The following is a 26441-nucleotide window of genomic DNA, read 5'->3' on the forward strand; positions in this document are numbered from 1 at the left end:
GGTTGTAAGTGCAGCCTCGGGAGCCATCTTTCTGATTGGAACAGAGATTTTGAACCCCAATGAATTCATAATGAGGTGGTGGGGAAAGGACTGACTTTGGCAGTGCTTTTGTTTATGTTAAGAGAAGTTTTAGGTGCTTTCACTGACAACAACAAATTATTTCTCAAAGCTTTAAGTCACTGGTTGGTAACCGGAGTAATTAAGTTCATTTCCCCAGGATGTGACCCATTAGGAATATCCTTTTCCTAAGCAACATTCATTATGGTTTGCACTGGATTAAAAGGTAAGGATTCTGGGCATTGCAGATTAAAAAACAGGACAGTAAATGGAGCACAGAAGAGTTATTGAATGTTATCTGCATAACTAGCACTTAAGAGCCCAACAAAAATTATATTTAAAATTGACTTTTTCCCTCCATCCAGGAAAACACTAAAGTACAAACTACCCAGTTTGATATTATTTAAGAAGCTATTATCCTTGATTAAATCTGAGTACAACAACAACAACAACAACAACAACAACAACAACAACAAACTATCTAGTTTCTTCAGAAATGGGAGACAAACCTTAGTTGAGCAATGTTAGTATTTTGCCCAATTTTGTTGTGGCAGCAAAGCCCATATTATTGGAAATTGCTTAAAATGTTATTTCCCCCAGCCCTGATTGAGCTAATTAGAACCCAAGGGGAATTCTCTGGGTAATGATGGGAAGAGGGGAAGTATAAATATGCAATGCAATTGGTGTCTGCTCTTTTTCTGATCTCATGGGTTTGCTCTCGAAAGGCTTGGGACCATAGGAACCATTGATACCCAAGCTGCTGGGGGAGTCCATAATTACGATATAATATCTTACCAGCCCCTTGCATGCACGTAGGTAGAATGGAATATAAGTAAATAAAAACCTGCATTTTTCTCCATCCATAATTCTTTATATCAATAGCATATTTTCTTTGGTCTCTGCTCTCTCTCTCTCTCTTTTCAAAGAGGATATAAACTTATTTACTCTAACACTTTAGGTACTATAAAAGGACTTCATCTCCACGGGAATAAATTTGGTTTGCAATCAGTTAAATGAAAGATTTTTTTGATGTTATGACAAATTGAAGAGAACTATTCCACAATGCCCTTTCTCTATCATGTGCATATTTCCTTGACTTTGCTTGCTATTGTTTTATAAATTCATGCCAGGAGATAACTTACTTTTGTTATTTATTCCATATTGTGTTAGGATTGTACTCAAGCTGGGCTGCCTTCCTGGGCATGTGACATGTGAAGTCTCATTGTTATAGTTGCATTTAAAGTTAGCATTATGCGATATAAAGATGAACAAGATTCCTGTTAATAATTTACATATTTAATATTTCTTTATTTAGAATGACATTAAATAGCAAATAAAAAACACCATGACAATTGGAGAGACCACAGAACAAAGGAAAATGCTTTATATTTTAATACCTTCAACATCATCCTTTTTCTTGCTTTTTGAACAAAGGGCCCAGGCTTTGCATTTTGCATCAGGCCCCAAACATTATGTAGCTGGCTCTGCACCCAGCTACAGATAAATGGAATTCAGAGATTCATTTACTCACTGGGTGGCCATTTACTGAACACCTACTCAGGACACGGGGTGTAGGAGGTGCAAAAAAATGAAGTAGCTGGTCTTTGCTTCCTGGGCCCCAGCACTTGGTTTCAGATGTGTCTGCAGAAAAGTTTTATAGATGCTGGGTCTAAGGAACCTCAATACCCAAATCTGGGAGGGGAGTGAAATTTCTGTTGTGCCTGGTGATGGGAAGGTCAGAAAAGAATTTGCAGAAGGGGTGCGATTTCAGATTGTATCTGAGTGTTCAAACTCGAAAGATACTTGGAAACATTCTCTTTGTTAAGATGAAACCAAATAGTTAGAACTAGAATTGCAGAAATCAGAGGCTTTCTTTTTATTCTCTCCAACCTTTTAGATGCTGAGAAATGCTGCACAGATTCTATTCAAATCTGAGATGGTGACTGTGTTTGCTAGGAAGTGTCAAAAGTAGGACTGTTACCCAGGTCATCTGATTTCAAATTCTGTTCCACTTTATTCTAATTTTCCACTGCACCATAGTCCCTCAATCCTGACTTTGACACCTGTTCTTACTTTCCTGTTTCTGATATTAAGAAACTGAGAAGTGACATAATATTTTGCTGAAGATTTTATTTTACTTTTACTTCACAGGAAAACTTATGTAAGAGTCCTTTTGAAGAGAAGATTCTTCTAGTGCATGTGTTATAATTTGATTTATAAAAACCAACTTCTCATTGTGGTTTTGATTTGCATTTCCCTTATAGCTAGTGAGGTTGAGCATCTATTCATATATCTGTTGGTCACGTGTATGTCTTCTTGGGAATAGTGTCTTTTCAGTTTCTGCCCATTTTGTAAATAGAGTTATTTACTTTTTGTTGTTGAGTTGTATGGGTTCTTTATACATTTTGGATATTAGTCCCTTAGCAGAGTTATTGTTTGCAAATATCTTCTTTCATTTGGTTGGTTGCCTTTTTGTCTTGTTGGTGGTTTCTTTTACTGTGCAGAAGCGTTTTAGTTTGATGTGGTCCCATTTATTTATTTATTTTTGCTTTTACTTCCCTTGTCTTTGAGGTCAAGTTCATAAAATTTTCTCTGAGACAAAGGTTCATAATTTTAGTACCTATGATTTCTTCTGTGTATTTTATTGTTTAAGTTCTTATATTTGGGCATTTGATCCATTTTGAGTTAATTTTTATGTGGTGTCAAATAGCAGTCTAGTTTTATTCTTCTGCATGCAGCTTTCCAATTTTCCCAGCACCATTTAATAAAGAAGCTTCCTTTCCTCCATTGTATTAAAAAAATTTTTTTTTCTTTATTGATTTTAGAGAGAGAGGAAGGGAGAGGGAGAGAGAGATAGAAACATCAATGGGAGAGAACATTGATTGGCTGCCTCCTGCATGCCCCCCACCGGGGATTTGGCCCACAACCTGGGCATGTGGCCTGACTAGGAATTGAACCCATGACCCTTTGGTTCATGGGTTGACACTCAACCACTGAGCCACACTGGCTGGGCTTCATTGTAATTTTTTTTTTTTTTTGCTCCTTTGCAAGTATTAGTTGCCCATATACATATGGGTTTATTTCTGGTCTCTCAATTCTGGTCCATTGGTCTGTGTGTCTTCCCCCCCCCCCAATACCATACTGTTTTGATTATTGTAGCTTTGTAGTATAGTTTGAAGACAGGGACTGTGATAGCTCCAACATTGTTCTTGTTTTTGTAGGATTGCTTTGGCTATTCAGGGTCTTTTGTGGTTCCATACAAATTTGATGACTTTTTGTTTTATTTCTTTGAAAAATGCTATTGGGAAGATGTAGTACATATATACAAGGAAATACTACTCGGCCATAAGAAAGGATGAAATACTGCCATTTGCAATGACATGGATGGATCTTAAGAGTATCATGCTGAGTGAAATAAGTAAGATGGACGAGAACCTTGATTTTACTCATATGTGGGATATAACACAGAAAGCAAGAAATGAACAAACAAAACAAACAAACTCATAGATACATACAACAGAGGGTGGTGATTAGAGGGAAAGGGGGATGAGGGGAGGGTGAACAGGGTAAAGGGTATCGAATCTTAGGGGACAGGGGAGACTAGACTTTGGTGGTGAGCACACAAAGCAGTATAGAGATGATATATTATACACTTGAAACTTATATAATGTTATTAACTAATGTCACCTCAGTAATCCGAATGAATTAAAAACAAACAAACAAAAAAACCCCAAGTTCTCCCTAATCACGTCATCCTGAGTGCAGAATGCCTGTATTTCGGAACCAGCCTCTGGTGTAGAAGGAACACAGGTTTGCAGTCAGGCCTGGGTGGAATCGGAGTCTCCCTGTGAAGAGCCATATGCCTTTGAAACTGTAATAAGCCCCCTTAAGCCTCAATCTCCTTATCTATGGGATGGGGATAGTAATGACTGTGTCAGAGCGATATCGGGGGCTTAATGAAGTGAGGTTGTGGAGTACCCGACAGATACTGAGCGCTCAATGAATGTTGCTTATTTTCCCTTGAACAACAAAACATTTTTTCCCATGTTCTTCCCATTTCTCTTTAAGGCTTTTACCATGTGACATTGCTCATTTTATAACAATACCTATTTTATCTGTGTTTGGTACTTGAGAAATTTCTGTAACTTCTAGCTTTCTATTAATATATCGATAAAGAAAGAACAATATGACACTTCAATTTCAATATTTTGTTTCTGTGTTCACTTTCTATCCCAATGGTGAAATCTCAGAATACTAAGAGTTCTGGGGGAGGTATTAGTTATAGAGTTGAATAATTTTAAAACGAGAGGCACTTTGGAGCTAGCTAGCATTTAAAGAAGGCTTTACTCTGGGCCAGGTACTATTCTGAACACTTTACCTGTGTTAGTTTAGTTAAATCTTATAAGGAATTTTTGAGAGAAGTTTGTTACAGTTTTTATTCCACAGATAAGGAAAGAGAAGCAAGGCGTTAACTTGGCTGGTTCAAGACCCATACCCTAACAATTATGCTAAACTGTCTTAATTATGACACATTCCAGACCCCCAATTTTACAGATGACAGATCCACAAAGAACGATCGACTTTTCCAAGGTCATATAGCTGCTTAAATGTGGGGTCAGGACTGAAACCCCAGGATCTTGAGTCCTGAGATCCTGACTCCCCAGTCCAAGTTTCTCTCCATTTCCTGCAGAATTACTGGTAAGACAGGCTCACAAGAAGCTCAAACTGGGAACCAACCGAGCTAGATAATAACATTTCTATTCCTGTGTGATTCATTAAAGATGTATGATTTTTGTAATTCTTCCCTTTAACAGTAATTGCTATGTTTTGTCTTTCAGGAACCTGGGCGGGAGGAGATAAGCCAGTACATCTGCCTGTTGAGCCTACAGTTAAAAATAATTACAGAGAACATGGTGATGTTTCAGGAACTGTCAGGTGATGTGCCATTCTCAAATCATACTTTACATTATTCATTTCTAGTCTGGAGGAAATACCTACAGGTGGAATAGAGAAAAGAGTGGGAGAAAAGAGTCAAAAGTTCTGCACTAGGTTCTTTTATGGAAAATACCCAATCATCATTATTATTTTTTTCTTTATTGATTTTAGAGAGAGAGGAAGGGAGAGAGAGAGAGAGGGAGAGATAGAAACATTGATGAGAGAGAACATTGATTTGCCACCTGCTGCATGCCCCGCACTGGAGATCGGGCCCAGAACCTGGGCATGTGCCCTGACCTGGAATTGAACCAGTGACCTCTTGGTGCATGGGTCGACACTCAACCACTGAGCCTCACTAGCCGGGCCCCAACCATTATTATGTGAAAGTAGAGGCAGATGAAATTTAGATCTATAGGCTAAACCAAAATTATTCATTGACTATGCTTTTACTTTTCAGAAAAGAATTTGGTGTGTGCCGTGAGATTAGGAAGCCAGTGTAGTAACCTATAATGCAGCTGTGTCATGAAGAGAAAGCAAATGCCAGCTGTAAGGGCCATCACTGTTGCTGTGGTTGAGCAAAACCTCGTGTCTGGACTTCGTGGCTGCCATTCTTGTTTAGAATGGAAGTCACATAGCGATGGCGCTTAGGGGAGGCAGAGTTTATGTGAATGAAATTAAAAAACAGTTTCTCCCAAGAGTGCCACAGAGGCAATATTAACCAGTAGCAGGACAGCCCCAGCATTAGTAGCCAGAGTTGTAGAAAGCGAGTGTGTGTATGTGTGTGTGTGTGCGTGTGTGTGTGTAAGAGAAAGAAAGAAGCAGACAGAGGCACCACCCCTCAAAAAGGTACCCAGCACGTGTAAGTAGAAGTACTCTCAATTAGCTAGCAGTCATAGTAGTAAGCATGTCATTTATCAGAAAGTGTGTAGTTTCACACTGCACTTGAAACATTCAGACCTGTGGATATGAAATCGCACAAGAGGAAACAGGACACTGCGGGCCACATGCCACCACTGCTGCAGATCACCCCTGTAAAGACCTGTTCCCAGAAAGGTCACATCCTTGGGTGCTCTGACATATGGATTTGGAGGGAACATGATTCAATCCATAATTATATACGTGTATTGTTATATGAATGCATATGTGTAATATAGCCACAAATATGTGTATGTGTATGAGTGTTTGTATACATGTACACACAAACATATTTAATCCTCAAAACAAGCCTATGAGGTAGCTACTGTGATTATTACCCTTTTAAATATGAGGACACTGAGGATGGAGCCCAGTGCCCCACAGCGACCAAGTTCAGGAGCTGAGGTTTGAACCTGGGTCCCTGGCTCCTGAGACTGTGCCCAGGTCCACTCAACAGCGTGTTTTTCTAGGCGCACAAGGTACCACATTGGTAGACTGCAAAGGGTTACAGTTAGGGATTTATACTCTTGAGTTTTTAAAAACACATTTATTGAATTGTGAGAAGATGTAGAAATGATGCCTGAAAGAAAATTCTCCAGCACCTGGGAAGTAGAATTTGTTTTGGAAAATCGTACATTCTGGAGATGTTCATTTGAAGTCGGTGAAGGCACCTGGGGGGCCCCCGCTTCCCTAGCCTGGCCTGCTCTTCTGTACCTGACCCACCCTGAGTTTTCCTAAAAATAAATGAAAGCCAGTAAGTCGTTGCTGATGACGCAGAGTGTGAAAACCCTGTTTGGAGCTTGTGGCTGGGATCCAGGGTGAGAGATGTGTGGCCCTCACGTGGCCAGGTGTGGGTAATGACAAAGACGTGCTCACTTGCACCCTCTCGTCGCCTTCCATTAATGGAAGGCTCTTACCTCAAACAGCCATCAGGATGGCATGGCAGGAAGAACAGCCAACAGGGATCTTTGTGACCTAGGACAACCTATGTAACCTCAGTGTTTTTTTTTTTCAGTTTCCTCCTGTGCAAAGGGATGCTGACTGATTAAATCATCTTTCTGTTGACAAGTCCTTGTTAAGGGTCTTGTACGTGGTAGGCATTGGGGGACACGTACGTCTAAAACACAGGGGTCTGGTGGTGAGGAGCATGGTCTCAGGAGCCAGCCCACGTGAGTTCGAATCTCAGCACGGCAGCTGGTGAGCTGGCACTTCGGCAAGTTTATGCCTCAGTTCCCTCATCTGTAAACACAAATCATAACAGTTACGACCTCATCCGATGGTTATGAGGACGTAACATGTCAATGTTCATAAAGATCGAGAGCTGAGGTTGGCACACACATGCTATGTGTTTACAAAGCAATCGACCACCTCCGGCTTTAAAGAATTCACCCTGTCACGAGGTTGAAAAAACACGTATACTGATGAAAGGAGACATCATTGCTAAACCAACATCAGCGTCCTGGGAAAGAGTGTGAGTTGGCGGTCTAGAAGAGTCAGGGGCTAACCGATTCAGAGGGCAGAGAGGAAAAAGTCAGGTACTCACTGTGTGCCAGGCACTGAACTGAGGACTTGGCATGAATTTCCTCTTAATCTTGAAAATAATCCTGGGCAGTAAATACTGTCTTCCCCCTTGAGCAGTGGTAAAAACTGAGACTTTAGAAAGGTCAAGTCTGGTACTAAAGTTTGCAAGTGACAAAGCCGGGTTCATTCGGGGCTTTGAGTCCAGAAGGAGGCCAGGTGGCCCAGATGGAGGCACCTGGACCATGTGGCCTGGACACGCTCCGGTGTTTTAAAGGGTCCTGAGCCGGTTGCTCCCACGGCCCTTTCAGAGACCCCCTTGGACTGAGGGCCCTGGCAGGTGCCTTGCTGTGCTCCTTGTGGCTTTTGCTCATCACTGCAGTGATAATCCAGTGTCAATATTTTACAGAGTGACTTGCTTATACTTTGTTCCTGAGGCTTTAAAGTGAAAGCATATTTAAAAAAACAACAACAAATAACCATTTTATCTGTCTGTGTTGTTAACTTCACTGGATGCTGATAGGGTTTTCCTTGGAGAGCTGGGAGGATATTCTACATTCACGGGTTTCTGAAATCAGTCATGTTTTTGTTAATTGGAGCTTGTTTGCTTTTTGTCGGCCTTCCCCTGACACAGAAGAGAAAGTCTGGGGTTAGTCCTCTTCACGGGTGGATGGCACCCAGGGGCACTCTGAGTAGTTTTCACAAGTCTACTTTGTTTTTCCAGAAGTCTCAGAGTGGCCATTACGTGAGTCTCAGGGGCCCAGGGTCAACTTCTATTTATGTGACAGAGCCCTTATGCTTTTTATTTCATCTGAAAATCTAACTCTGCCGAAATGTTTCAGAATGTTGACCTTTAAACTCTATGGATAAAACCGTGCTCATTTCCTATGCTTAACAACAAATACAACAACCACAATTTTGTATGGTATTGTTACAACAATTACAACAATAGCTGCTACTCGCTGGATGTTTGCGGCACTCCAAGTACCTTTGAGGGGCCTTTTTTGCATACTCCGTACTCCCCAGCTATACTCTCATGTGATTCACCCAGTAGCCTTTTGAGCAAGATGCCTTTTATGTCTCTCTGTCTTACTGGCTAGGAGACTGAGGCTTAAGGGTCACATGGCACAAGTCCATCTGCCTCTGGAGTTAGTTCCTCATTATTCTTTAAATGCAGAGTTAGCAGCGAGTGGTCTTACTTTCTCCAACAATTCGTGGTGCACAGAGTTGTGTGTTTGAGGTTCCCAAAGCAAAGGAGGGAGGTCCATCTCGGCTTAGCAACTCTGGAAGACTGAGATGCCCAGAACTAGCATGCCAGGTCTCAGTGCCCGGCCACTCAGGGTGGCACCTGCTATAGGGCCAGCAGAGCCTGGGCCCTTTGACATTTTACAGCTGGAGGAATCAGCCAAAACCACGAATTCTTAACACACAGCACCTTCTTGTCAATAACCTTTCCCAGGTGCCCTGTGCCTCCAAGTACCCTGATAGTCAGTGGGTCCCTGTTTCTTGGACTTCCCCCGTTTTAGCGCTAAATGTCCCCCACCCTGGGTAACCCCTCAGTGCTGGGCAAATCAGGACTGTTGCTTGTCCTACCTCTAAAGAGAGTTCAAAGTCGCCAGCCTGGACTTTCACCTCATCGCCAGTCCTGTTGACTGCCCTTCGATGTCGAGAAGTCTGTCAGTGGCAGGCCGGCGGCCAGAGCTGGCCTCGGACAGAGACTGTCCTTGGCTGGACTTGGCAGGCTCCTCTTCTCCACGAGGCCTCGACATTAGCCTGTAAGGACTTGAACAAACACCAGCACAGTTTCTAATGTCTCAAGGACACGTCGTAGGATTATGCTAGCCCTCCTTAAAGGGCCTGTCTGAGAAAACCCAAGGCTGCTGAAATAATTTACTCTTGGTTCAAGCCAAAACCAGAAGCTAAGACCCCTGCCTCCCTGTGTCTGTGGGAGGGTAGGAGATGGTTCAATAAGCACCAGTTAGCAAGCCTAGATGGTGTCACATGGACCAACCCCTTATAGCTTTCTGTAATTAATTTTCCACTTCTCTAATGCTTTTTTTTTTTAATTTTTTTTTTTTATCCTCACCTGAGGACATTTTTCTATTTTTTGTTCAGATAGAGTTGGAGGGAGAGAGAGGAAGAGAGAGAAAGAGAGAAACATCAATGTGAAAGGGACACATCGAGTGGCTGCCACCTGCACGACCAACCAGAGCCAGGGACAAACTGCAACCGAGGTACGTGCCCCTAGCGGGAACCGAACCCGGGTCTCTCTGGACCGCAGGCCGACGCTCTAACCGCTGAGCCAAACCGGCCAGGGCCCACTTCTCTAATTCTACTGGGGCCCTCTCACTGCTCCCTATTCACTCATCCTCCCTGTATTATTATTATTATTTTTTACCAGGCTAGGTGGCTTTATTTTATTGCTTTTTGAGAGAAGAAGGGAGAGTGAGAGAAAGATAGAAACATCGATGAAAGAGAACATCAGCTGGCCGCCTCCTGCATGCCCCCCACTGAGGATCAGGCCCACAACCTGAGCATGTGCCCTGACCGGGAATAGAACCGGTGATCTCTTGGTGCATGGGTCATCCTCAACCACTGAGCCACACCAGCTGGGCCATCCTCCCTTTAAAATGCCCAGTCATCTCTGTGCAAATCCGAAGTGAGTTTAATTCATGCTGGAACTCTTCCGTATTGCAAAAGTATATTATTGATTAAAATCTGTCTCTATCACTTAAACTAGTGTCCAGCTTTGTTTCTGTTTGACACCTCCTGTATTCTCTCTGTTTCCTCCTATGCTTGGCCCATGACTTCCACCTTCCATTATCCCACCCCCTCCATGCACATAGGAACTTCCCTCCGGGGTCCAGCTTGATTGCTCTGGCTCTGCAGTTCCAGCTCTGGGTGGTTTCCTTCCTCTGACCTCCTGTGGCACTTGCATTTGATGCCTCTCCCTGGGAAAATAAGATCTGCTATATCATATTGCTTTCTGTGCGGAGACCCTGTTCCTGTGTATGCTTTCAGGCCCCTTGAAGGCAAGAAAATTTTCCACGCCTCCTTGTGTGTCCCAGGCCTCAAGAAAGCTTGTACAGTGGGCAATCAAAAGTAATAGTTCTGCTTTTTTAAAAAATATGTTTTTATTGATTTTTTTTTTTAGAGAGTGAGGAAGGGAGAGAGAGATAGAAACATCAATGTGAGGGAGAAACATCAATTGGCTGCCTCCTGCACGCCCCCACTGGGGATCGAGCCCACAGCCCGGGCACGTGCCCTGATTGGAAATCGAACCAGGACCTCTCAGTCCATGGGACAATGCTCAATTCACCGAGCCACACTGGCTGGGCAATAGTTCTGCTTTTTAAGAATTTTCAGTCTACTGGAAGAGCTATAGATCTCTCTCCCTCCCCTCCTTCTCTTCGTGGGCATAATGGGGCAGCAAAGAGCACAGCCTTTGGAGTCACGTTGGCCTAGAATTCCTCGCTCTGTGATTCCCCTTTTAAAAACAATCACGGGCAAGTCTCCATCACTTCTCTGAGCTTCATTTCATCATCTCTAAAACAAGCATAACAAGTTCCTCACTGGCTGACTGTGGTCATGAGGACTGACTGCCATCACAGTACCTGCCATGTGGTAAGTACCAGTAAACGGAATCAGTGAAAAACGCACACACCACGCAAAACATCGGGAAGAGACCGTTGAATGGCGGTGGCATTGGAGAGGAGGAAAGAAAAGGGGTGACAGAAACTGGAGCAATAGGAGAGTCTTTGGAGAAACTTAGGGTCAGGGGATCTGGGAAAACTTGAAAGATAGAGTGGGGAAGGGAAAAGGAAAAAAAAGTCTTTTATTTTTTGGGCTTCTCATGTGTGCTAGATATTTAATACACTCCACTTTATTTAATTCTTAGAGCAGTGCTGTAAGATGTAGTATCAGTGCCATGATGTATAGAGATCGACACTTCTCTGTGGTCACAGGGCTTCTGAGAGGCAGTGCAGAAATGAACTCAGCCTATTTCATCCAGGCCATGTGTCCCCCACTTTGCAAATCTCCCTTCCTTCCCCGATGGCAAGCATGCATGGGTGCGCTGGGTGGATACCTTTAAAACTTTGAACTTTCTTACAGCTGCATAGTACTCCATTATGTATATGTACCACTGCTTTTTTGTTCATTTGGGCTGTTTCCAGATCTTAGCTATTGTAAATAGTGCTGCTTCGAACATGGGGGTACATATATTCTTTCTGATTGGTGTTTCAGGCTTCTTAGGGTATATTCCTAGAAGTGGGATCACTGGGTCAAATGGTAGTTCAATTTCTAATTTTTTGAGGTGACAGCATACTGTTTTTCTTAGTGGCTGCACCAGTCTGCATTCCCACCAGCAGTGTACTAGAGTCCCCTTTTCTCCACACCCTCGCCAACACTTGTTGTTTGATGATTTGTTGATGGCGGCCATTCTGACAGGTGTGAGGTGATGCCTCACTGTTGTTTTAATTTGCATCTCTCTATGATTAGTGATGTTGAGGGGGTGGGGAGGGAAATAAAGGGGGGAATCAGTAGGGGAAAAAGGAGGAACATCTTTAACAAAAATAAATTAATTAATTTAAAAATAAATAAATAAATAAAAAGAAAACAACTTTGAACTTTCTTTGTAGTTCCACACAGTTGCTCTCTCTGCTCTGATTAAAAATCTGTGTGGGCTTGGATTAAGACACCAGCTTCATGTGGAATGCCCCTCTATCCTGCTTTGACTATATTGGCCTGTGCCAATATAGAATACTTTTTGGGAACAGAAATCCCACCTAAAGAAGTGCAAATAATGAGGAAATGTCTTCTTTCTTGTATCAAAGGACAGGCGCCAGGGTAGGCTTGAGGCACAGTACACTTAGCCTTGGGACTCTGGCTGTATATTTTTGCAAGTATTTTGCTCTCTCCTGCTTACCCTTACCTGTGTGTAGGCTCTGTCATAAAGGGGACTTCCCTTCAGAGTGTCAAGAGAGCTGCCATTAACAGCCAGGTCAAGTGACTTTTTATTTGAGTGAGAAAAAAAATCAGGGACTAAACATTCCTTCTCTTTAGCTTGGCCAGGTCAGTTAGGTTGTGAGTTCAACTCTGGACCAATAGCAGGCAACAAAGGGAATTCTCTACATTGACTGGCTCAAGCCAGGATACCTTAGCCAATCACTGTCAAGAAGAATAGCACTACTGTGTTGGCTGATAGTAATCAGAATGCATTTCTGTAGTTACCAGTGATATAAATTACCTGGGGAGAGGACCTTGATTCTAAGTACATAGCTTTTAGTACAGTTTGGACATGACCAATCAGAATGGATGCTAGTTATAAACAACAGTAAATTTGTCTGTTGTGTACAGGCTGATTCTCAATCCTAGATAGCTATCCACAGTGCTGGTTTTGCTAAGAAGGAGAAAGGGAGAATGGACCGTGGGTAGGCAGCCAACAATGTTTGCTAAGTCTGATATGTGTCTATTGAGTGTTAGGCTTAACAGAGTGCTAAGGTCTTTTCCAATCCCAGTTTTCCAGTCTGACAGCTCATCTGTGACCACAGTGATCAGACAATCTTATGTTTAATGTGCTCTGTTTAAATGAGTCTTATCCAAAAAGTGAGCCTAAACATGACCTGACCCAGCCAAATCCAACTTCCTCCGGGGTAGGGACCTGGTAGCAAGTCAGTCCAAGTTGCTTCTCTGTTCAGTGCAGAGGCAAACATTCTGCCTAAGACACAGGCAAAGTGAGCACATGGAGACCTTGCCTAAGTAATCTCCCATCCCAGCTAAAAGTTTTAAGAGGTCTTAGCCAGTGTGTTCTCCAGTCTACTCAGTCTTTACAGTTCCTGACTAAATGGGGGCATAGGCAGCTTAAATCAGCAACAGGTCTGACTACAGAAGATTTGAAGAGATGTGAAGTTATATCACTTTCAAGTGCAGGCAGTACTAAAATTAGATTATAGAGAGATGTCTTGAATAGCCCCTAATATATATATGTATATGTATATATAAATGATTTATAATGAGATTATCAATTATTTGCATTTAATCCATTGCTTTGGAAGTGTTTATGATGGCTTAACACTGATGTGCTCTGCCAATTGCTTTAACCTTTCCCCCAGAAATCTTGTTTGCACTATTGATTTGGACTATCAATGCAGAGTCTGAAATAATAAGGTTTTGGCCTATTCCTGAGTTTGCAACGAAGGTTGAAATCTTATGCGTTCATCAGGTCGATTTTTTATTGAACACACAAAAGGGTGTTTGTTCTTTGGGTTCTAGTTATTTGCAAAGTCAGCTGAAAAGAAGAGTTATTTTTTGCTATTAATATTGTTTTTTAAGGAGAATGTGGAAACTCGATGACTAGGACGTATTAAATGGAAGTGCGGCGGAGCAGTTTGTACAGCCCGAATGTGAATAGTCAAATTAGTCCAAGGAAATACATCATCTCAACACTGGCGGTGTGGCCAAGTTGACGGAGTGCTAGATCACAGGGAAGCCTGAGTTCGGCTCCTTGCTTTGTACTAGCTGGCTGTGTGACCTCGGACAAGTTACTTAACTTCTCTGAGCCATGGCCAGCTCATCTAGGGTTTCACTAGGCCAACAGTGACAAACACTTATGGCCACAAGGACAAGGTGAAAAATACATGTGAATAGAGAGGCCTTGGGGGAAAACGAAACAAAACATTAAAACAGAAAGCCAACAAAATCCCAACTTCAGTGTGAGGCTGGGGGGCAATGGAGGGTGGTGGACACTGTGGCACAGTACAGCCTCAAATAAGGGGGCAGCCTACTATTCAGCTTCAAGCCGAATGCAGGCTGCTGTGCCCAGATCCTCCCATTTTTCTTTCTAAAGGGAAGCTTAAAAGTCCATATTTCTAGGCAAATTCTTTTAGTTCTTAAATATTGAATATAACAATAAACCTGTGGGGACCAATGCTCTGACCAAAATTAAATTTTCCCCTGGGCTGAATTCAGCCTGAGATTACTAATTTGCAACCTCCAGACAAGAAACACTCTGAAACTGTCCCCATACGAATGCTGTGGCTCTGAGTTTCCTGTAGAAGATCTCAGAGTCACAGCAACTTGGAGCTGGACGAGGTCCTAGCGGCCTCTGGTTTGCCTCTCACACCCTGTCACCACCAGCTGCTACCTAACCTCTGCTGAGCTGTCCCACAGGCAGACTGTTCTGAAGGCGACACTGTCTGAGTCGTCTCTTGTATTGAGAAGTAATCCCCTCATTCCGCAACTGATCTTGTTGGTTCTAATTTTGTCCTCTGGAACAAAACAGAGCGCACGGTAACCTCTTGGAACTGCGGACTCAGATGTGCCGGCTCCCACGCCCCCAACATGCCAGGCAGCTGTTTCCTGGGCAGAGTCAGGGTTTCGGAAGGTCTTCTGAGAGCGCAGAACCCTGGGTGAGCTAGAGATGTTTTACTAAAAGAGAATTCAAATGAAACCACCTACATCTTTACAGTGTGCCATGGGTAGGACCCAAGTTTGGACGGCTCCTATCCAAGCCACATTTCCCTGATGTGAGGAAAGGGAGGGGCCTTGGAGGTGTGGTTTGGAGGGCCACACTTAGCTGGTTGGGACGCATGAGGGTGAAGGTACGACCTGGCTCCTTTGCAGGGTCAACTTGGGGTAATGTTTGGTCCCAGAAGGGCAGCCCTGTGACCTGTGCCTACCTCTCACCTCACTGTAATTTCTCCCAGCACAGCACTGACCTGGAATCACTTTCTCCTGCCCAGCCCCTTGTTGCTCTGTAATACAGCAACAGAGGTGGGGCTTTGGCTGGGCTGGAGGGAGGTGGGGTGTGGCTGATGCTTGCTATGCCTGCCCCGTAGTTCAGGGGCTGCTGGAGCCTGTGCCTGGAGGTGGGACAGTCTTCAGGGGAATCAGAGGGGCTCTGCTACTGTTCAGAGCTATTCTGCGGGGGCGGGAGGGGGGGTGAAACACTCCCTTCCGAATGTGACTACCTTACAGTGGAGTCTTCACGACACATTGCAGGAATAATCTTTCACATGCTCTGTGTCGACCCATGAGGCCAGAACAGGGAAATTAACTAGGTGTAATAAATAATATAAAATCTGGTGAATATTTAGGGTCTGGTAATGATGATAAATCAGGTTTGAAATGTTCCTTGAGGAGATTGTGAGATTCTGAGAAATGAAGCCAGGAAGATTGATTAGAAGCTATTGCCATTCAGAAAACCTACTGCAAAAAATATAGGAGGTGTTGCTAGGCTAAGAGGAAAGCTGGATAACACCCACCCTGGCCTCTGAAAACCAAATGGGTGTAACCAACAAATGCCATTGCTTTTTTGGGTGAGTGTGCAGGAGAGCCGGAGACACCCCGGAACACAGGGTCATTGATTGGATCAGTGACCGAGAGGAAAGGACACGTTAGGGTTTTCCTAGGGTCCTTACTTCCTTGGAAGCCTTATTTATTTATTGTTTATTTGATTCTCTATCTTTCCAATTTTAAGGAAAGACCCCTACTGAAGAAGTAAAGGTTATGTTTATAAGGGTTCCTAGGGCTCACATACTTGTTTTTCAGCTCTCACATGAAGATTTATAGCCCGCATTTTGTATGGCTGAACTGGCTGGAGTTTTACATTAAATACGTTGGTGATAAATCATCTCACTCTCCCCAAATCTGGCCCAACTTGTTGGGTACATTTAGCAGTAATGTAAAATATCAAGCCCTTTGGAAGAGAGTAGCCCTAATCCTGCAGCATTTAGGGGGGCGGGGAGCCAGACAACGTGTTGACTGTGAGTGGAAGAGGAGGCATAATGATCAGGGACATGTGGGGATGAAAGGTAGTTAATAGTCAATAAACCAGGGGTACTTTGTGATGGAGCAGGAAGAAGATGCGTTTGTTCCTGTAACTGGCTGTGTGGCCTTGGGCCAGCTTCGTAATGCCTCTGAGCCTCAGTTTCCACCTGGGTAAAATGAGCGAGAACACATTTGCAGCTGGTGGGAATTAAAGGAGAAAATGTGTGTCAGTGCTTAGAACCGAGATTGTGGCACCTGCTGACTCCCATCTCCCTACCTGGTGGCCTTCCGTCTTCATAGATCCCTCCTTCAGCCCTCTGCACACAATGAGAATGCAGTATTTGTTGGCTGATGTGCAGAGGCAGGGCATCAGCGTTCTCCAGCCCCATCAGTGGACAGCCTGCCTCAGCGGTGCTCTCTGGTCCCTTGTTTGGACCTGTGGTAAAATATGGGAGCCTGGATGAGCACCGTGCTGTGGGGAGGGGTGTGGTGCGAGACAGAAGCCTGACTCTTGTCCCACCTGCACACCCGGGCACTGCATGCTGGGGAGACCTCAGCTAGCGCGTTCCAGCACTGTCCCTTCCTTCTGGCCGCGCTCCCGGAGTGAGGAGAGCTGTTGGTGGCAGATCAGGTTTCAAATCTAAGGCTAGTGATTTAAGAAGTTGTTCTTTTCTTCTCTTTTAATGATGTGAAGTATGAATAGAAATGTCAATTCTGTGAATAAAATATTTGATTAAACAGGACATCGGTGTGCTCAATGGTTAGACTTGCCAAGAAACACGAGGCAGGCTGGTAACAGTTTTCCTAATTTACTGGAGGATAAATAATGCAGGAAGTGCATTAGATTCTTCATAGATAGATTGGAAAGCATTTGATCACCAAACCTAGAGAAGTGGTGAAGGAGGAAACATATTGCCATGAAGCTGGTTTTATTGCTAAAGAAATTTAGAGCTGCAAAAACTATGTTAAAATCACATCACAAATCTGTCTTCAGCCAGAAAAGGAAATAGAAAGTTAAAGGGAAACTTCCTTCTCAGACTTGGTCCTATTAATCAGCGCTCATACTGGGTGGTCTGTTTAAAGATTGGCCCATTAAGGCTATTGTGCGTGAAGGAGGCCCTTTCCCAGTGGGCCGTCCCTTTATGTGACTCCACTGTTCGGCAGGAAGTGGATTATCATGAGGACAATTCTCATGGGTGAACAGTGGTGTGTCGCTGTAAGGGTTTCTAAAAATATGAGTGCTGTCTTCAATTGGCTGTAAATTGTGGCTGATTGAGGGCCCCAGGGCACTTTATGACAGATAAATATGCAGTTAAGATGCCTTGATGTCTCTGAAAGTGGATGGAAGGGACATGTCTTTGGAGTGTGAATCACCGCATCACAGTCCAGAATATTTCTACAGCTATTTCTTGGAGGTGTAAAAGGATGAAACTATGGCTGTCCATTAACATCCTTCTCTCCTTCCCTCCCTCCCTCTCTTCCTCCCCTCCCCTTCCTTCAAATGTGTCTCAGGCAAAGTTCTAGGCTCTGGAGATGTATCAGTAATGCCACAGAAATAGTCCCCGCCCTTATGGTGCTGGCATTCCAGTCTCTCTCTCCTCTCCTGCTCTGTAGAGAGAGACAGATGCAAAAGCAAATGCATTTTTGTGTACGTACATAATTGTACATGTCAGTCTTCTTGATGTTTAAAAACTGATCCCATGATCCATTAAATAATAGAATATGAAGTAGAGGCATTTAAGACCCCAAAGACTTTTCCTGATGCCCCCCACTACCTCAAAGAGTGGTGAAATGGGACAAACTATAGTGTCTGCTCTTTGATTTCCATAGGTATGGTCCCGGGCCACCTCTGGATGGGAGAGCGAGTAGCAGCCTGAGGGGCAGCTGTTACTCAAACTCCAAAGTATTCCTGAAGAACTGAAGGACCCGCTAGGGGCCAGGCATGCCCTTAATGTCAAGAAGATCTCTAGGTTTTGGTTTAAGGCAGGTTAATACTGGAGGACCCTTGAAGCTTAGCTGCTTCTTCATTTGGGTCAGTGGTTCTCAAGGTGTGTCTAGAACAGGGCCCACTGCTCGGAGTCTGGGTCACTCAGCGTGTTAGTTACCTATTGCTGCATAAGTAGGAGTCACCTGGTGTCTTAATCAGTTCTGGCTTCTATAACAAAATACCACAGAGTTGGTGACAAACAACAGACATTTATTTCTCACAGTTCTGGAGGCTGGAAGATCAAAGTCAGGGTGCAGCTTGGCTGCATTCTGGTGAGGCCCCCTCTGGTTGCAGACGGCCAATTTCTCCTGGTGTCCTCATGTGGCTGGAAAAAAGTGAGCTACGTCTGACTGCTCATCCCATTGTGAGGGCTATGACCTCATGACCTAACCACCTCCTAAAGTCTTCACCTCCAAAAAGCAGCACACTGGGGATTTGATTTCAGCATATGAATTTGGGGGGATGCAAACATTCCATCTGTAATAGATTTATTTTCTGTTGCTGTATAACAGATTACCTCAAAAGTAGCAGCTTAAAACAACCTGTGTTCGTTATCTCAGTTTGTGGCAGGAGCCTGGACAGGGCTTACCTGGGTCCTCGGCCTCCTTCCTCACCAGGCGGCAGTCAAGCTGTTGGTGTCCCGGGCGGTAAGAGCCCACCTACACGCCGGCCCAGGTGTCCCGGGCCGGGAAGAGCCCACCTACACGCCGGCTCAGGTGTCCCGGGCCGGGGAGAGCCCACCTACACGCCGGCCCAGGTGTCCCTGGCCGGGGAGAGCCCACCTACACGCCGGCTCAGGTGTCCCGGGCCGGGGAGAGCCCACCTACACGCCGGCTCAGGTGTCCCGGGCCGGGAAGAGCCCACCTACACGCCGGCTCAGGTGTCCCGGGCCGGGAAGAGCCCACCTACACGCCGGCTCAGGTGTCCCGGGCCGGGAAGAGCCCACCTACACGCCGGCTCAGGTTGTTGGCAGGACTCACGTCCTCGCAGGCGTCCAGCGGGCTCACGAGTTCTCACTGATGCGGGCGGGGCCTGCCTCAGCGGAGTCCGGCGCTGTCCTTGCCACATGGGCTCTCTCCATGCCACCGAACAGTCTCTGGAGTGAGTCTCCCAGCAGGATGGAGTCTTATAACACAACCACTCACAGCAGTCTCATCTCTCAGCACTATTTCATGATTCATTCTGGACTCTGATCCTAGGTCAAAGAAAAGAGACTAAGAACAGAAAACGCGGCAGTGGGTCCGGAGCGCGCGCGGGCTGGACGCGCTGGAAGGACCGCGGCGCTGACCTATCATGTGGAGAACGTTCCCGAAGGACTTCGAGTCCACATAAACGTCATTGACTGAGAAGCAGAACAACTGTGGGCTGAAACTAGAGAGAGTGTCAGGGAAGATGTATCAGACGATGCTGCAGGTGGAGAGGAAAGGCGAGTGGAGACGGTGGCAGGAGACGCAGCCCTGCAACGTTCCAGGCCGGCGCAGGACGGACGACGGGGCGCTGACAAGCAGGGCTGGGGCCCGCGTCCTCAGTGCCTGTCACGGAGAGACAGAGCTACTGCGACAGTCAACGTAAGGAGACAGAAGCGAACAACAAACAAGGAAAAACAAGTGATTCTACCAGAAGATACAAGGAATAAAGGGGAATTCAAACCTAGATAAGAACGCTGGACATTCACGAGAAAGCCCATTATCTGACCAGGAACAAATGAAGGGAAGGAGGAAACAGGGTACTGAAAACCTACAAGACAGGACAAAATGATGACACATACCTTTGAGGACGATTTCTACGAAAAAGAATCTGTAATCCTAGAAAGGGATGGAGGAGCTGCCCTGAAAGTAATAGGAAGACATGAGTCACCGGGGTAGGAGGGATGCCAAGAGAATTATTTCAAGCCACAGAGACTGAATGTGTCAAAATCTTAACAAGAATATGTTAACCAATAGGGTAAACAAAACAATGGCCTACATAGACCAGAAACATTTAATACACATCCCAATTTTCAAGAGGGGAGATGCCAAGGTACAGTCACTCTAGGCCACTACATTTATTTATTTATTTATTTATCCTCACCTGAAGACATTTTTGTATTTATCTTCAGATACAGTGTGAAAGAGGGGGGAAAAGAGAGTGAGGGAGAAATATCGATGTGAGAGAGACACATCGAGTAGTTGCCAACCTTACGACTTCAACCGGGACGGGAACAAACTGCAACTGAGGTACATGCCCTTAGTGGGAACCGAACCCAGGACTCTCTGGTCCATGGGCTGACGCTCTAACTGCTGAGCCAAACTGGCCAGGGCTAAGCCACTAGATTTAATTTCTCAGGCCAATAAAGTGATACTCAAGGTGAGGCTACGTTACATGGAGCAAGAAATGATGGAGCTTCAAATTGGATTCAGAAAAGGAAGAGGCAACCGAGGTCTACTTGTGAGCCTGTGCTGGATGCTGGAGCGCTCCACAGACTTCCAAGAGAAAGCAGTCTGTGTTTCATGGACTACAGTAAAGCTCTTGCCTGTGTTGATCATGAAAAGCTCTGAGCTGCTCTGAAAGAAATGGTCATACCTCAGCCTTCAATTGTCCTGATGCAACACCCACACCGCGGGCAGGGACACTGTCAGGACAGCACGTGGAGAGACAGAATGGTTTCTGATGGGCAAAGGTGTCACACAAGGGTGCACTTTGCCCCCCTATTTGTCTGATCTATACTCAGAACATATACAAAAACTGGGCTAGACTCAGAGTGAGGAGTGAAAATTAGTGGAAGAAATATAATAATTTAAGATACGCAGACAACACCATCTTACTGGCAGGAAGCAGCAATGATCTGAAATGACTTCTGATAAAGGTGGAAGAAGAAAGGTCCAAAGCAGGGCTGCATTTGAACATCAAGAAGACAAAAAACATGACTATAGAAGAAATACACAACTTAAAAACAGACAATGAAACTGTCCACGAGTTTTCTTGCCTTGGTTCAGTCATTTTGAATTGAGATCGCGGCCAAGAAATCAAGAGCACGCTGAGACTCGGAAGAGCAGCAATGGAAAAATTGAGATAATTAAGGACAAAGATGTGTCCTTGGAGACCACAGCTAAGATCATCTCCACCCTCGTATTCCTAAACACAAGGCACAAATGTGAGGGTTGGACAGTAACGAAGGCTAACAGGAAGAAAACAGATTAATTTGAAATAGGGTGTTGGGGGAGTGCTCTGTGGATACCCTGGACTACCATGAACATGAACGGGTGGGTCCTAGAGCAAATTAAGCCTGAACTGTCACTGGAGGCAAAAATGACAAAACTGAAGCTGTCCTACTTTGGGCACGTCATGAGAAGGCGGGTTCTGTGGAAAAGGCAGTGATGCAGGGAAAAATAGATGGCAGCAGGAAAAGAGGAAGGAAGACCAAATACGAGATGAATTAACTCCGTCGAAGAAGCTGTAAGCATGAGTCCACAGGAGCTGAGGGGACAGGACACTGTGGGCATCACTCGTTCATAGGGTTGTCAGGAGTCAGAGCCAGTGGAATGGCATGTTGTAGCACACATGGTCATAAGAATGAGATTCCATCACCTTTGTCATATTTCAGTGGTTGAGAAGCGAGTCACAGGCCCCACCCACACTGAAGAGGAGGAGATTACACAGAAGTGTGAACCAGGAAGGGGGAGGGGCTGGAGAAACCACACCTGGTTTGCCTGTTGTAAATGCAGGTTGATGGGCTTGGCCCGGACTGACTGAATCAGAATTTCTGGAGCAGATTCCAGGAATCTGCATTGTAGCCACTGCCCAGGTGCTTCCTCGACACATTATGGTTGGAGAAGCTGAGGGAGCGGAGGGATGTGGAATAGCTAGAAGCCCGCTGAGCAGCAGGGACAACTGGCCTTCCCTCCTGCTGGTGCTGCTGAGGCCCAAGCCAGTCCTAGTGCTGACTGGAGGGCACATGATGATGGACCCTCACATCCCAGGGGCTCAGCAGCCAGCCCAGTGTCTAAGGGATGGACATGTGTCACCTCCACAGCTGATCTGTGCCCAGCAAGCCCAGTGCTCAGTGGCCATTTCAAAATGGGGCCTGCGCCAGACTGTGGTCTCTGAATTTCACGCCCTTCGGCATTTAAAACTGTTCATTCATGTCATAACAGCTTCATTCATAATAGCCCCCAACTGGAGACAACCCACATGTCGTTGAGTAAGTAAAGGGTTAACCTGTGGTACATGCATGCCATAGAATCTAGTCAGCAATGAGAAAGAACAAACTACTGATACACACACCTTTAGTGAACAGCCAGGGCATCACGTTGAACAAAAAAAGCAAAAGAAAGTCAGTCCCAAGGAGCTCCATACGGTATAATTCCATTTATATAATAATTAGAAGTGACAAAAGTTAGAAGTGGAAGACAGATTCAGTGGTTGCCAGGTGTTGGGGGTGGTGGGAGGGAGGTGGATGTGGTCATAAGAGGGCAGCATGGGGATCCTTCAGTGGTGGAACCGCACACTTTCTTCACTGTGCTTTGGTTACATGAAGCTACCCAGGTGATGGAATTGTATAGAACTCCATGGACACACACAAAAACGAGTACAGGTAAAGCTGGGAAACCTAAACAAGACTAGCGGGTCATAGGACTGTCCATATCCTGTGCAGTGACAGTACAGTGTAGTTTTGTAAAATGTTTCCATTGGGGGACACTGGGAACAGTGTACAGGGATTGGTCTCTATTACTTCTTACTACTGCCTGTGAATCTGCAGTGATCTCAACAATAAATTTAAATCATAAAATAGAGCTCAGACTTCTTTCTCACCTTATCTTTGCTATCTCTCCCGAATCTGGAGTAGATCTTTGTTGAAAGTCCCCTTTCTTCTTCCACAACCCCTTGGGGAAGAGGCCTTGGTTTTGGTTAAGTCACTCTCCCTTAACACAGAAATTGTTTTCCTCAGGTGACTGTCATTCTTGGGTGAGAGCTTTAGTCACAGAAAACCCAGACACCTGGGACACGGAGTTTCTTGGGAGCTAGGTAGGACCAAGCCACAGTCTGAAGCTGCAATAAACCAAGAGCAAAAGCAAGGCTCCAAAGCCGCGTGCCCGCACAGCTGTCCGTACTCCACCGAAAAAGGAGGATGATGCCCCCGAAGCATCATAGACTCACTTTCGTAGCGTCACCACACCATGTGGCTCCGAGGTTAGCAGCGTAGTTAGTTAGATCAGCAAATCATGGACCGGCAGCATCTCCGTATCCTTTAGCACAGGGGTGCCCAGTGAGTGAGTGTTGAATGAATGAATGAATGATTGAATGCCGAACACGATTTTTCTGCTGTTCAGTTCCACTTGGGGGAGGAGGGACAGGCACAGTGGTTCTCTAAGAGAAATGTTATATTGCTCTTCTTGTCCAGGATTCATTTCTCAAGGCTAGACTTAGTGCCAACATTTTTTTTCCCCTTCCGATTTGTGTTTCAGGAGTATGTTCTGGTTGAGCAATTAAAAAAAAATAGTTAAGGGGAATATTGGGCTAGAGGCTTGATGGATAGAGCATACTTAGCCCTTGGATCGTGGCCAGTTGTCCCCTGAGTTGTGAATATTGGGGAAAGCGCTCTGGACAGGAACTGGAGTGAAGGGTGGGAGCAGGAGCCCTCGTTTAGCAGGCAGCCTCACCCTTCTCCTCAGGGCCACTCTGTCCCCACCCCCTTGGAGCTGTCTTTCTAGGGAGCTGACTCCTCCAAATGTTCCAATTCTTTCTGACTGATGGGTTGAAGCTGCCCCCGGCCTCCTCAGCGTTTCTGTGAAGCCAGCTTGGCTTGCACCAAACACATTGCTTCATCCCTTCACAATTTCAAAACTTTCACTCGACAGGTTCTTGAATAAAATGCCTTGGACCAAGTAAAGAATATCAGCAGAAATGTCAAATGCTATGTTGCGGAGATGCAGGCGGGTTGAGCTCAGGGCCCTGACAGTGTGTACTGCAAACTTCAGTGTGGGACACTGGCCTGATGGGCCTCGCGTCTTGTCTGTGAGCAACCGGCCTTGCCAGGCGGAACACCGTGTGCTTTCTGGCCTCCGAGGGAGAATAGGCTATTAGGGTCTCTTACCTTGATGACCACTAGGACTGGTGGTGCTGTGGGCTGTCTGGTTAGTCTTGGGGGACCAATCTCCAGCTTAAAAGATTCCTTTATGGGGGGTATGTGCTTGCTTGCCTTCTGGATTTGTGTAGACCATGCACTTAAGAGAGAATATCTTAATATTATTGTGAGATGGTGAGGATGGTAGAACTTATAGGTGAAATGTTAGGAACCAGAGTACCAGACACTCCTAGAGGGCAGTTGCCACACTGAACCCCGGTGGGATGGGGAAAGGAGAGGGGCTGCCTGGGGTTGTAGATCTAGAAGGAAACGTTGTTGACCGAATCAGCACCGTGTCTCACACACGTGTGTCTTGTCAAATCCTGGTGTCCTGAATAATTGGAATAGGGATTTGAGGATTCTGAGATTGCTTTTGAAAGTGTTCAAGGGTGAAGGATAAAAGGGGAGCAGATCTGGCCAGAAAAGCTTGCTTCTTGCTTTCTGCAAACTCCCACAGTCTTTCTCTAACAGCCTGAAGAATTTCTCCCTCGCAGTCTCTTGATCAGCCCTTTATTGTGTACATCATCTCAAGCAGTGTCGTGGCTTCTTTGGGAGGAGTCAGCTGTACCCCACCCCACCTCTGAGCTCATTACTGGGGATCTGCACTCCAGAGGAGAGTACAGGGCTGGAGTGGCACCTTTCCTCTCTGGAGGGGGCACGGTTTGGGATGTGAGACAGAAGGAAAACCATTGCAACCTGTGTACAGTTGTCCCATTACCTGTGGTTTTGTTTTCTGTGGTTTCAGTTAGCCATGGCCAACTGTGGTCCAGAAATATCAAATGGAAAATTCCAGAAACAAGCAATTCACAAGTTTAAATTGCATGTCATTCTGAGTAGTGCGATATAATTTCTCACCATTCTGTTCCATCCTGCCCAGAACTTGACTCAGCCATTTGTCCAGTGTATCCGCGCTGTGTGCTCCTCAGGCATGAGTCACTGGTATCACAGTGCTTGTGTGCAAGTCACCCTTGTTTTCTCAATAATACCATATTCACATAACTTTCGTTGCAGTCTTGTTGTCATCATTATTCTATTTTATTATTGGTTATTGTTAATCTCTTGCTGTACCTACTTTATAAATTACATTTTATCATAGGTATGTATATGTAGGAAAAGAAAAACAGTATATATAGTATATATAGTGTTCAGCACTATCCAAGGTTTCAGGCATCCACTGGGGACCTTGAAATGTATCCCGTGGATAATGGAGTTCTGCTATAATTTAAAATGTTTTATTTTATCTCCAGGAGAGATACTTTGCTATATCTCAAGTATGTATATTTTTATGATCAACATAATGGAAATCTGTATAGAAGGTCCCTAAATTTGTAGGAGTTTTTCATCATATATATTTTCCTAATCAAAATGTATTAAAAGGACCACTATCAATTAGGGGTGGGGGTGGTCTGTGAAATTTTTAGATATTGAAACAGGGTTCTTGTTCTTAACAGAGGTGGTGGCATCTATTGTTTGAAAACTATTTTTATCTTTTGTGGATAACTGTTTTAATTGTGTTTTGGTGCATTAAAAACGTTTTGAACTTTAGTTTTTTCTGATATAGCTTAACCAATTCAAAGGTAAAATATCTCTGTAGTGTACTTCTAACATGAATGGATTGATTAATTGAAATAAAATCCCTAATGGAATAGTGGTTCTAGGTAATAATAATTAATGGCTACACAAAGACTAGGTGAAAGTTCATGGAGACACTTTTTAGTGTGTGAACAGAAAGGTAGAGAAAACATTTGGGATTAAAAAACACTTAAAGGACTAATCAACAAATGCTATTTGTGGACTTTGGATCTTAATTTGAACAGATTAACTATAAAAATACATTTTTGAGACAATCAGGAAAAAATAAGGCAAGTTATTAGGTGATAATAAGAAATTCTTGTTCATTTTGTTGGATGACATAATGACACTGGTGAAATTAAAAGGAAAAATGTCTCAATTACATAGAGATACATGCTGAAGTGTTTATGGGTGAAATGGTGGGCAATCTAGGCTTTGAAACGCAACGAGCAAAAAAGTGGAGGGCAGAGATGAAATTAAAATGTCAGAATTGTTGCTAATTATTGAACCTGGGAATAGGTACTTGGGGTTCATATTCTATTTTATCTACTTTATTTATTTTATTTTATTTTTTATTTTATTTTT

Source organism: Molossus molossus, unplaced genomic scaffold, assembly GCF_014108415.1.
Source record: "Molossus molossus isolate mMolMol1 unplaced genomic scaffold, mMolMol1.p scaffold_m16_p_11, whole genome shotgun sequence".
Lineage (NCBI taxonomy): Eukaryota > Metazoa > Chordata > Mammalia > Chiroptera > Molossidae > Molossus > Molossus molossus.